Raw genomic sequence first — 11,438 nt, forward strand, 5'->3', positions numbered from 1 at the left:
AAAAGTAAAGATAAAGGAACAATAAATGCACTTTGTGGAATTTGACCAATGGGGGCGCCCTTGTACATGTAGATGGGTTTTTGTAAGGCCACCCTTCATTTTATCAATCCTCGTAGTGTAATTAGTTCTTCATTCAGGGACATTTACTGCAAAACAAACTGGGACTTGCTAAGTAAGAGTGGGAAATGGAAGAAGGATGAAAACACAAGGGAAGACTAAAAAGAAACTGTAAATGCTGCATGGTGGGTTCAATTCTCAAGTGATACTTGGAAAGTTAGACCAGAACCGTGCAACTTCTGGTCCGTGACATGATTTAAACGTTCTATCATTGAAAGTGTGAGATGATTGGCCCAATCACCCACTTCCCCTCTCCTAAAGAACATATATTCTCAATGTTTATAATGGTTTTCCCTGTCTTGTTAACTTCTAGATCGCTCAATTTCTTAAAACTGCATAGCTTCAATATTTCCTCTACCACCCCTTCTCTTTCTTCCTCCAAAGAGAAAGGACAGCCCAAGAACTTGGCCAACCTCTTCAAATAAAACATGGGTTCTTGTTTGATTTCCTCGTACTTTAAGAACAAGATCCTTTCAGGCCTTGCCAAGCTCTCCTTCCAGTACCCCAATACATGATCCCAAAAGGGACCAAAAGGTGAGACTCCATTTGCAAAACATCTCAAAGGCCTCCAGTAGAGAAAGAGGTGGTTGTTGAAACTTCTCGGCTCTCAACCTGTTCATGAAAAGCCACAAGGAAACAAAGGTATCTCTTGGATTCCTACACAAATAAACAATCCGACAATTTGATTCAATGACCGATTCTGGTAGGGACATGTTGTTGGGTATATAATATAACCCATGTATGTTCTAATATAAGCCCAATAGGTAATGGACCAGGTGTAGTGGGCCCATTTGGGCTGGAGCCCATTAACCTCTCATAACCCTAGTGTATCTCTCTATATATAGGGGCTGGAGGCAACAAACTTGGTATTCCAAACTAGATACCTTGGGTGTAATGCTTTAAGCATCCTTGCTTAAACCCTAATAACTCTAACAATCTTAAAGCATTATTGTTTTAGGGTTTCATCAACTCTCACAAAAAGAAGAAGACGTATTTCTCCCACACCGACAGAAGACGTTTGGCTTCTCTCTCTCTCGTATACACACAGACAGAACCCTCGTTGGAAATACACAGCTGTGGGTTTTTCAAGTTTGGGCATGGGTTTCTTCTCCAAAATCGATTCTGATTCTTGGGTTTTGATCTAAAGGAAAACAAACATCTCTGTTTCTTGTGTTTCTCAGATTGGGCATGGGTTTCTTCTCCACAACGTTTCTGTTTCTTGTGTTTCTCATCAAACCCTCTTTGAATTCAAGGTGTGGGTTTTCCTCTCCAGCCCAGATTCAAGGCTAAATCTTGGATTGTCTCCATCGTTATCGCTCGAAACGATTTGGGCGTGGGTTCTTTCAATCGTTGAAAACAAGAAAGAGAATTCACGACTTTGGGTCTCTCACTCTCTCGCTCGTGACGAAATTCAGAAACGTCTGTTATCCTCAACAAAATTCATTTTTTTGTGGGTTTAATCATCCACAGAATCAGATTTGCATCGTGGGTTTTTTACACACAACAACAATCAATCGGTGGGTGTTATTTTGGGAGTTGGGTGCTGTTGGGTAGCGTTCCTGCTTGGGAATTCTTGGACGTGGGTTTATACCCTCCTTCAACATTTCGATTTGGCCGTGGGTTTCTTCCCCAACAAATTAGATTTTGGGCTTCATCTCTTTTGCTTTGCTCATACCTGCAACCCAAAGGAAATTGTCGGAATCTGGCTTCCTAACACCACAACTCGCCGGCGAATCGAGTTTTCCGGTCTTTAGCCCGAAATCAAGTTTTTAGCAGACAAAGAAAGGGATTTGGTTCGGCAACCTGATCTGTTTCATCATATTTATCGGAAGAGATTGGAAATTTCGGGTTTTCCTGTTGGTCGAATCTCTTTTTTGAAACTGAACCCTTGTGGGATTTCCAATCCCGACCCCAAGCATACCAATTTTCCACCGGTCTCTATCTCGCCGTCAGTTGGTCATTGAGCCGTTGATTCTTGTATTCGGTTTATTGAATTTGGTTCTTGAAACCGAAGCTGAAACTTTAGATCTCTTGAGCTCGACTTGGATTTGATTCGTGGATTGGGTTCTTGCGTTTCGCAAATCAGGTGCACTCTTTCTAATTTTTACTCTTATAAAAATTACAATGGAAAAGAGTTCTCTTCCGTTTGAGATGGTCAAACTTCAATCATTTGGAGGATCTGAGTTTACCTCATGGAAGCGAAAGACTCAATTCAGTCTAAAATATATGAACTGCTTTTACACTGTTTTGAGTATCTTTGCTGAGACGGATGAAGAAGTTGATGAATCTCAATGGCTTAGAGATGAGGATTTCTGCAAAGACTACTTGTTGAATTGTCTTTCAGATCGTCTTGCAGAAACCTATAGTAAATTTAACACTGCTAAAGCCATATGGGACAACTTAGATGCTCAATTTAAGAAGGAGGAGGAATTGTCCAAGACCCATCTTGTGGACAAATTCATGGATTTCAAGTTTCAAGAAGATAAGGAAATCACTCCTCAAGTTACTGATCTAGAGAATCTGAGATCTAAGTTGAATAATGGAAAAATAGTTGTCTGTGATTCATTTCTTGTGGGTGCAATTATATACAAGTTACCATCTGCATGGCACTCTTTCAAAACCGAGATGTATCGGAAAAAGGTGCAAGTGGGACTGGATGATCTCAAACGATTCATTCGAATCGAAGATGAGAATCGAGCTAAGAATAACTTGAAGATGGTTAGACAGCAACAATCTACTGCTAACGAGGTAATATATCCCAAGAAATTTCCTCAGAAATCCAAGTCACCAAAAAGTGAACATCCCAAGTTGGAGGCCAAAAAGACTATCTTTCAGAAAAAGAAGGGCAAGTGCCACAACTGTGGGAAATGGGGTCACTTTGCTGCAGAGTGTAAACAACTTAAAAAGGCTAAATCTGACACACCACAAAAGGAAGCTCATATGATGGTGGGCAGTGCTGCGCCTAAGAATTTTATTGCCATGTTAGGCAATGGTAAGGCCAGTACTTCTTCAGACTGGTGGTTAGATACAGGAGCCACCTGCCATGTTTGCAACTCGAAGAAACTACTTACGGATGCTGTTGGCGTGAAAGAGACCGTTATAGTGGCTAGTGGAGCTGAAGCAAAAGTGACTCACACTGGAACTGCGAACCTGGTCCTTTCTTCAGGTAAAATACTAACTTTAAAAAATGTTAAAGTAGTTCCTGCTATTCAAAAGAATTTAATTTCTATTAGTCTTTTGGACAATGCTGGCATGTGTTCATCTTTTTTGGGTGGTAGAGTAACTTTAACTGTTAACTCTTATTATTTTGGCTGTGCTTTCTTAATCGATGGTATGTATAGACTGAGTTTAGCAAATGAAACCGTTAGTCAGGTTAGTTCCACTTTGATTGATCCTAAGTTGTTACACACTAGATTGGGACATGTGAACTATAGAAAAATGGTCAAACTTGCTAACACCTATAATATACCTTTAGATACATCGATTAGATTTGACAGGTGTGAAGTGTGTGCACAAACCAAGATCACTAGAAAACCCTTTCGTTCGGTTTCTAGGAGCACACACCTTCTTGAGTTAATACATTCTGACCTCTGTGACTTTAAAAGTTTCACTACTCGAGGTGGTCGGAAGTATTTAATCACTTTTATAGACGATTTTTCTAGATTTTGTCATATTTATCTCCTAAAATCGAAAGATGAAGCTTTTGATAAATTTAAAATTTTCAAGAATCGTGTTGAAAATCAATTGAACTTGAAAATTAAGCGATTTAGGAGTGATAGAGGAGGAGAATACACTTTGACAGAGTTCAAGGAATTCTGTGCCTCTCAGGGCATAATACTTGAAACTACTGCTCCTTACTCACCTTAATCTAATGGCATAGCTGAACGTAAGAACCAGACGTTAACTGAAATGTTAAACTCTATGTTATTGACAGCTGGCATGCCTACTAGCTATTGGGGAGAAGCAGTTTTAACTGCAAATCACATCCTGAATAGAGTACACCATTCTAAGTTGACCACTACTCCTTATGAGTTATGGCATAAACATCCTTGTAGATATGACACTCTTAAGACTTGGGGCTGTATTGCTTATGTGAGGATACAAGACCCTAGGAGACCTAAGGTAGGACCTATAACCAACACTTGTGTTTATCTAGGTGGTGCAGAAGATAGTGCTGCTGATCGATTTTTGGATCTATCTACCAATTTGGTTATAGAATCTAGAGATGCAGTATTCTTTGAGAATAAATTTCTCAGAGATCATGGTTTGAACCTACCTGACGATACTGAAATGGTTACAGAATCGCATGTAGAGTTTGAACAGAATACTTCTGACACCTGTCCTACACTGATTTCTGCATCAGAACCTTTAAGAGTTTCTATAAGAGATAGAGTACCCAAAAACTTTGGTGAGGACTTTGTGACCTACCATGTAGAGAATGATCCATCAACCTATAAGGAAGCGATGAGATCTAGGGACTCTTTGTTGTGGGCAGAAGCCATTGATGATGAAATGAGCTCTCTGCTACAAAATCAAACTTGGCAGCTAGTCAATTTGCCAAAAGGGGCTAAGACTGTGGGCTGTAAGTGGATTTTGAAGAAAAAATTTAATCCTGACGGATCCATAGCTCGGTATAAAGCACGTTTAGTAGCTAAGGGCTATACTCAAGTCAGTGGGATAGACTACTTTGATGTTTACTCACCGGTCTGTCATTTGGCAACGATAAGAATTCTTCTTGCTTTGGCTTCTATTGAGAAGTATGTTGTGCATCCAATGGATGTAAAAATGGCTTTCCTTAATGGAGACCTCACAGAAGAAATCTACCTGAACCAACCTGAAGGGTTTGTCATGGAAGGTTTCGAGAACAAAGTTTGTAAGTTACACAAATCTTTGTATGGTCTTAAACAAGCACCTAAATTGTGGCATCAAAAATTTGACAAGGTAGTAAAGAGCTTTGGTTTTCAAACCAGTTACTCAGATAAATGCCTTTACTATCGTTCTGTGTCGAATAAGGTTGCGATTATTTGCTTGTATGTAGACGATATGTTGATTCTTGGTTCCGATCTCTCTGTAGTGAGTGACGTGAAAACCACTTTGGCTCAAGAATTCGACATGAAAGATCTTGGTGTGGTTGACACCATTCTTGGTATGAAAGTGAGTTTTGAAAGGCAAGGGATTACTCTTAGCCAAGCCCATTATATTGAAAAACTACTTTCTACATGGGGATACAGTGAGTGTAAACCGATTGAGACACCATTTGATTATACCAAGAAGCTGATCTCTAATGAAGGAGACAGTGTGAATCAGTTAGATTATTCTAAACTGATTGGTAGTCTCATGTATGCTATGAGTTGCACTAGACCAGACATAGCCTTTACAGTTGGCATGCTGAGTCGTTTCATTAGTAATCCTGGCCATGAGCACTGGGATGCCCTTCTGAGGCTGATGAGATACCTTAAGGGTACTCAAGGATATGCTCTATGTTATACTGGCCATCCTCCTATCCTGGAAGGGTATTCTGATGCATCATGGGGCTCAGAATTAGGAGACAGTAAATCCACCAGTGGTTATGTTTTTACACTGGGTGGAGCCGCTGTTGCATGGAAGTCAAAGAGACAGACTTGTATTGCTCTGTCATCTATGGAATCAGAACTTTATGCTTTAGCTTCTACAGGAGATGAAGCAGAGTGGATAAGAGATTTGCTCCTGGACATTCCATTGACCCATTTAAAGATTAACTCTTTAAGTTTGTTCTGTGATAATCAAGCTACAATTACGATTGTGAAAAACTCACTCTTTAATGGTAAGAGGAGACATGTCAGGCTGAAACATGCCACGCTGAATTATCTTCTAGAACAAGGTACTATCACTTTGGTTGATGTGAGATCGAAGGATAATATGGCCGATGCTCTTATGAAGGGACTGAACAAAGATCGAATATTCAAAACTACGGGGGAGATGGGGTTAAAGACTGTGTAGACGTGTCTTAACCTACATTCATATTATTTTGAATTTTTTGAATCTCCCTATCTTGGCCAAGATAAGCACTTGATATGTTTCAATGATGTTTACAGTTTATCTTTATATCATTCCACATTTGATGACATGTCCTCTTGGGAAAGGTTGTTTCATTCCAAACTTGATGATACAGCTTAACTCAATTTGGATATGATGCCTGTAACATTCCAAATGGAAACATGGAATGGTTCTTTGTAAAAGAAACTATTTAGGTCTTGTTCTTGATTGAAACTTGACATTGATGCTTATTGATATTAATATTTGTTTTTCAGCCATTATGAAATTGTACTAAGTTCTTCTGGTAGAACTAGATACTTTTAGTAAAATACACAAATGATTGGATTCATTTTTAATGAAATTCATATTTGATAATTTACAGGAATTGGCGAAAATGGAGGAGATTGCCTCAATTTGGATCTTGATGAGGATGACTTACTTGATGAGTGAATCCTTATAGCGCAGTGGAACTACTATTTTCTTTTTCTGTTGATTAAATAGTTCACCTACATATAAAACTGCTTATGTTTGAGTTTAGATTATCTCTAAAACTCTTGGTTATTCTTTAAAGTATTTTTGTTTTTAGTTGGATTACAAATCTTTATTGATATGGTGATATGGATGATTCAATAATTTTATTTGGACATCACATTATCTATCTATTGGATTGTGCTATATGTAGAACATAGGAGGAGATTGTTGGGTATATAATATAACCCATGTATGTTCTAATATAAGCCCAATAGGTAATGGACCAGGTGTAGTGGGCCCATTTGGGCTGGAGCCCATTAACCTCTCATAACCCTAGTGTATCTCTATATATAGGGGCTGGAGGCAACAAACTTGGTATTCCAAGCTAGATACCTTGGGTGTAATGCTTTAAGCATCCTTGCTTAAACCCTAATAACTCTAACACATGTAAGGGATGTGAGTTGCGAAGAGCCTTGGGGAGGGAATGTTTGTTAGATCAGGAACCTTGTCATCTGCATAGACCTGAATCTCCAAGAAAGGGACGAGTTCATGGGGGTTGGTGTTGAGCAAAGGGTGGTGAGTGAGAGAGTAACGAGTCCGGTTAACAATAGCAAAAGTGAGGGCCTTTAACCAAACGGTTCCAGATTTTGGTGTGGAGATCACAAGTATGTCGCTGTCACGAGCTCCAAAGTGTTTATTGCAAGCAATTGCTGCTTGTAAGTACCCTGGAGGATACCAGAAGCCTTGGTAATGGTAGAAAAATTGGTACCACCCTTTCGTTTTTCGGAAGGCGGAGATTAGTTCCTTGAATTCTTTGCTTATTCCTTCATCTTCTTCATGGAGATGAAAGTCCTCGGAGTAAAATGGGGATGCCGCCATGGATGGCGAAGATAGGGCTCTTAAGATCCCAGGATATGAACATCTTTGATACATCTATAAGTTCCACTTAAACATATATGCATCTTTGATGCTCCTAAGATCTCAGGATATGAGCGCACACAAGCGTAGAGGACACATTGATGGATCGCCCAAACGGATGCACCAGATGAATTATTGATGACATAATTTGTGGATTGCATTCACTTGAAGTCTTGATTGCTTACATTGGCTTATTATTATTAAGGAGTTAGGAATCACGCCAAGTACTAAGTGCTTTCACAAGTTACCTCTTATTAATTTTTAGGAAGTCCTTTATTTAGGTGTTTCCTTCTTATTATATTAGCACGTAGGAACTTGCAGTTAATTTTTTTATACAATAGGCAGGTGAATTTTCTAAATCAGTATGTAGTCAACAACCACACGGTAGTAGTAACGTCAGGTTTCCTCTTCAATAGGAGTCTAGTGTCTTTTTCACGTGAAGCGCTGACAAGTTTTTTTTTTTTTTTTTTGATGACGTAGGATGTCCCCACCCCTTCGAGAGTAGGACTAGTCCCTACGGATACACGCAACGACCCACTCACCACGTGTATCAGGTAAGTCGAGGGCGGGGTTCGAACACTCGTCAACAGGGAGCAAACCCGTGACTTTATGCCGAGTTAACCCTCATTATTAAGAAGTCTTATTTCGGCATTTCTTTCTTATCATATTAGCACCTAGGTTATTGCAGTCAATTTATTATACTTTGGGTTGGATTGGATTGCGGGAATTGCGAATGAGTATCGGTATCACATTCCAATCCAATTCCAATTCCCCCCGGAATAATGATTCAAATTCTAGTGTTTGTGTAAGCACTGGGAATTAATCATCATTCTGATTCTAGCGTTTGGTACCGTTCACACCAACATCGGAGTCGAATCAAATTTTTAATAAATATTTTGATCATTTTTATGTCATTGGGGTATTTTAGTCATTTTTCATAATTAGGGGTATTTTGGTAATTTTTCATGACTCAATGGTATTATGGTCATATTACGTGATATTGTGTATATTGATCATTTCATAACAAGAGGGTATATTAGTCATTTTTTCACGACTCAAAGGTATTTTTCTAATCTTTACCTAATATAGGGGTATTTAAGTTATTTTCCATAACAATGGCAGTCTGGTCGTTTTTACCCGATATGTGGTATTCTGATTATTTTTATGTCATGGGGAGTATTTTAGTTATTTTTCATGACTAGTGGTATGCTGGTCATTTTTACCTGATATGAGGTATTTTGATTATTTTATATCATAGTGTAGACACCCCATTTTGACTGTACCTTGACCCTCCAATGTTTGAACAAAATCCCAACCCGTGTCTCGAGCTCGAGCCGGGCGTAGTTTAAAGAAATGTAAAAGGGAGTATGAATTAGCAGGGCATGGGTGTGCCAATACTGGCTTATCATAGGCCAATCAAAAAAAAAAGAAAAAAAAAGATTTTTATTCCGCCCCCTGTTTCTACCCGAGCCACCCCCTGTAAAGATAGAGTAGCTAAAATACACTAGATGGGGCTGTCTAGAGCAAAAAAGGGGGGGCCAAGCATGTCATTCTCCAAAATAGGGGTTTGGGCAAAGGGGAAATCAACCCATCTTTGAGGGTATTCTTGGATGTTCACATTGCTTGCTTGAGAAGCAATGAGTCTAAGCCATAGGATCAACAAGGAAAAAGGTGTGGATAGGATGAGGTGAGAAAGAGATTTTCTAGGGTTTGTGAAGGCAAAGGAGTAGATCAAGGGTGGGGATCACCCAAGGAAGGGAAGATACCACATAGATGGCTAGGATTAGACTTAGGGTTTTAACCCTAAGTATATAGCAAAGGGGAGTTCTTGCATGAAAGAGGAGGAGCTCATCCATTTTCAAGAAAAGAAAAAAAAGAAAGAAAAAAAAAAAACCACAGCCGCCGCCTTCTCCGGCGAGCTTGCCGGAATCCGACAAGTCCACAACCTCTCCATCTTCCTCCTCCACCATTTCCTCCTCCACCCGCACCACCATTGCTAGCCACCTCCACCTCTGCAAACTCGAACCCTAGCCTCCATCAGCAAAACCCATTTCAAAAAAAAAAAAAAAAAGAAAGAAGTCACCACCATCTTCTCCGGCGAGCTTGCCGGAATCCGGCAAGCCTATCTTGAGCCACCACCACCGGCCACCTTTCAATCTCCACCTCCATCTTCCCCTTTCACCCACAATCCCCACCTCCATCTCCCTCCCTACAAAACCCTCTACCGAAACCCATTATTTTTCCACCACCACCGACCACCTCCTTCGTCTTATTTCTGTTTTTCTCTCCACCAGCCACCACCACCTCCAGCCACCACCACCCACCACTTCGAAAATCCTCCTCCATCTCCACCCTCACCTCCCTCCAAACCCAAAACCCAAACCACCATCCTCCACAGCCACCACATCAAAACCCATTTTTTTTCCACCACCACCGACCACCTCCTTCGTCTTATTTATTTTTTTCTCTCCACCAGCCACCACCACCTCCAGCCACCACCACCCACCACTTCGAAAATCCTCCTCCATCTCCACCCTCACCTCCCTCCAAACCCAAAACCCAAACCACCCTCCTCCACAGCCACCACATCAAAACCCATAAAAAAAAAACAAAAAAAACACCACCGAACCACCACCCTCTCCAAACCCATTTCGCCAACACCTCTGCAATTCCACCTCCACCATCATCCACCTCCACAGCCGTCCATCCTCCTCCACCGAGCTGCCACCCCCATCTTCACCCTCTCCACCACCACGGCCAGCCGGAATCCGGCGAGGCCAAACCCACTCCCGGCCACCAACCCACCGAAATCCAAGCCACCATCTCCCCCCATTCTATCCCCTCTATCTTCCACCATCCAAACCCCATCACCACCCCCATCTCCGACAGCCACTCCCAAACCCACCTCCATTTTTCAGAAACCCCCATGTCAGCCCCACTGCTGCCCCTGTTTCAACACCGATTCTGTCCCCATTTCAGCCCCATTGCTGCCCCGGTTTCAGGTATGTTTCTGTCCATGGTCCACTCCTCATTGCTGCCCCTGTTTCAGGTACGTTTCTGTCCATGGTCCAGTCCTTGTTGCTGCCCCAGTTTTAGCACAAATCTGTCCCTATATTCAGCCATGTTTAGCACAAAAATCTGTTCACAATTCACCCCTGTTTTAGCACAAATTCTGTCCCCAGTTCAGTCCATGTTGCTGCCCCTGTTTTGGCATAAATTCATTCCATGTTTCAATCCCAGTTTTGGCACGAATCTGTCCCATAGTTCAGCCTCGGTTTTATGCACATTCCTAAGCACATTTCAGTCACATTTTTAAGCACATTTCAGCCCCTGTCTTAACATGTTATGGCTCGTCTTCATTATGCTTCATCTTCATTATCTTAAACTGACAAGTATTGTATCTCCTTTCCATTGTGCTTGAACTGAAAATCAAAATCAAGGTTGGTCCATCTAGAAAATTATATTGTGCTTGTCCTTGAGTGATTCACTTTGTGATTTCCACGGTGTTGTCAAATGAGTTTCGGGTCTCATGCTTTGCCTTTAATTGAGAATTGTGGAATGGTTTTGCATGCATTTAGCAATTCGTTTTTCTCAGTGGCTGATGTATGTATGTCTGTGTGTGTGAGTGAGTTGTGTATGTCTGTGAACATAGGTCTATGCGTATACATGTGTGTGTGTGTGTGTGTGCGTGTGCGTGTGTGTATGTGAGTGTGAGTGTATGTGTGTATTCTCCTAGGTATGGTGATCCTTACACTGTCCAGTTCCGAATTTTTCAGTTTTTGACCTCAAATGCTCAAAACTTTCAAAAATATACATTTCAATCTTGTAGATCTCGGCGAGCCGGTCAGTTCGACATATGGCGGCCCAAATTTCGCCAAAAGACGAGAGAGTTATGCTCGTTTAAAGTTTTCAGTTCA

General features: G+C 40.9%; 1 pseudogene; it reads right to left on the bottom strand.

Annotated features, from left to right (window-relative positions):
* Positions 1–248: 248 nt before the first annotated feature.
* On the bottom strand, positions 249–7,750 carry LOC143852312 (cytosolic sulfotransferase 15 pseudogene; annotated as a pseudogene).
* Positions 7,751–11,438: the final 3,688 nt, after the last annotated feature.

The sequence above is a fragment of the Tasmannia lanceolata genome, unplaced genomic scaffold (assembly GCF_043159265.1).
Source record: "Tasmannia lanceolata isolate RefF3 unplaced genomic scaffold, GAP_Taslan_0.1 ptg000019l, whole genome shotgun sequence".
In the NCBI taxonomy this organism is placed as follows: Eukaryota; Viridiplantae; Streptophyta; class Magnoliopsida; order Canellales; family Winteraceae; genus Tasmannia; species Tasmannia lanceolata.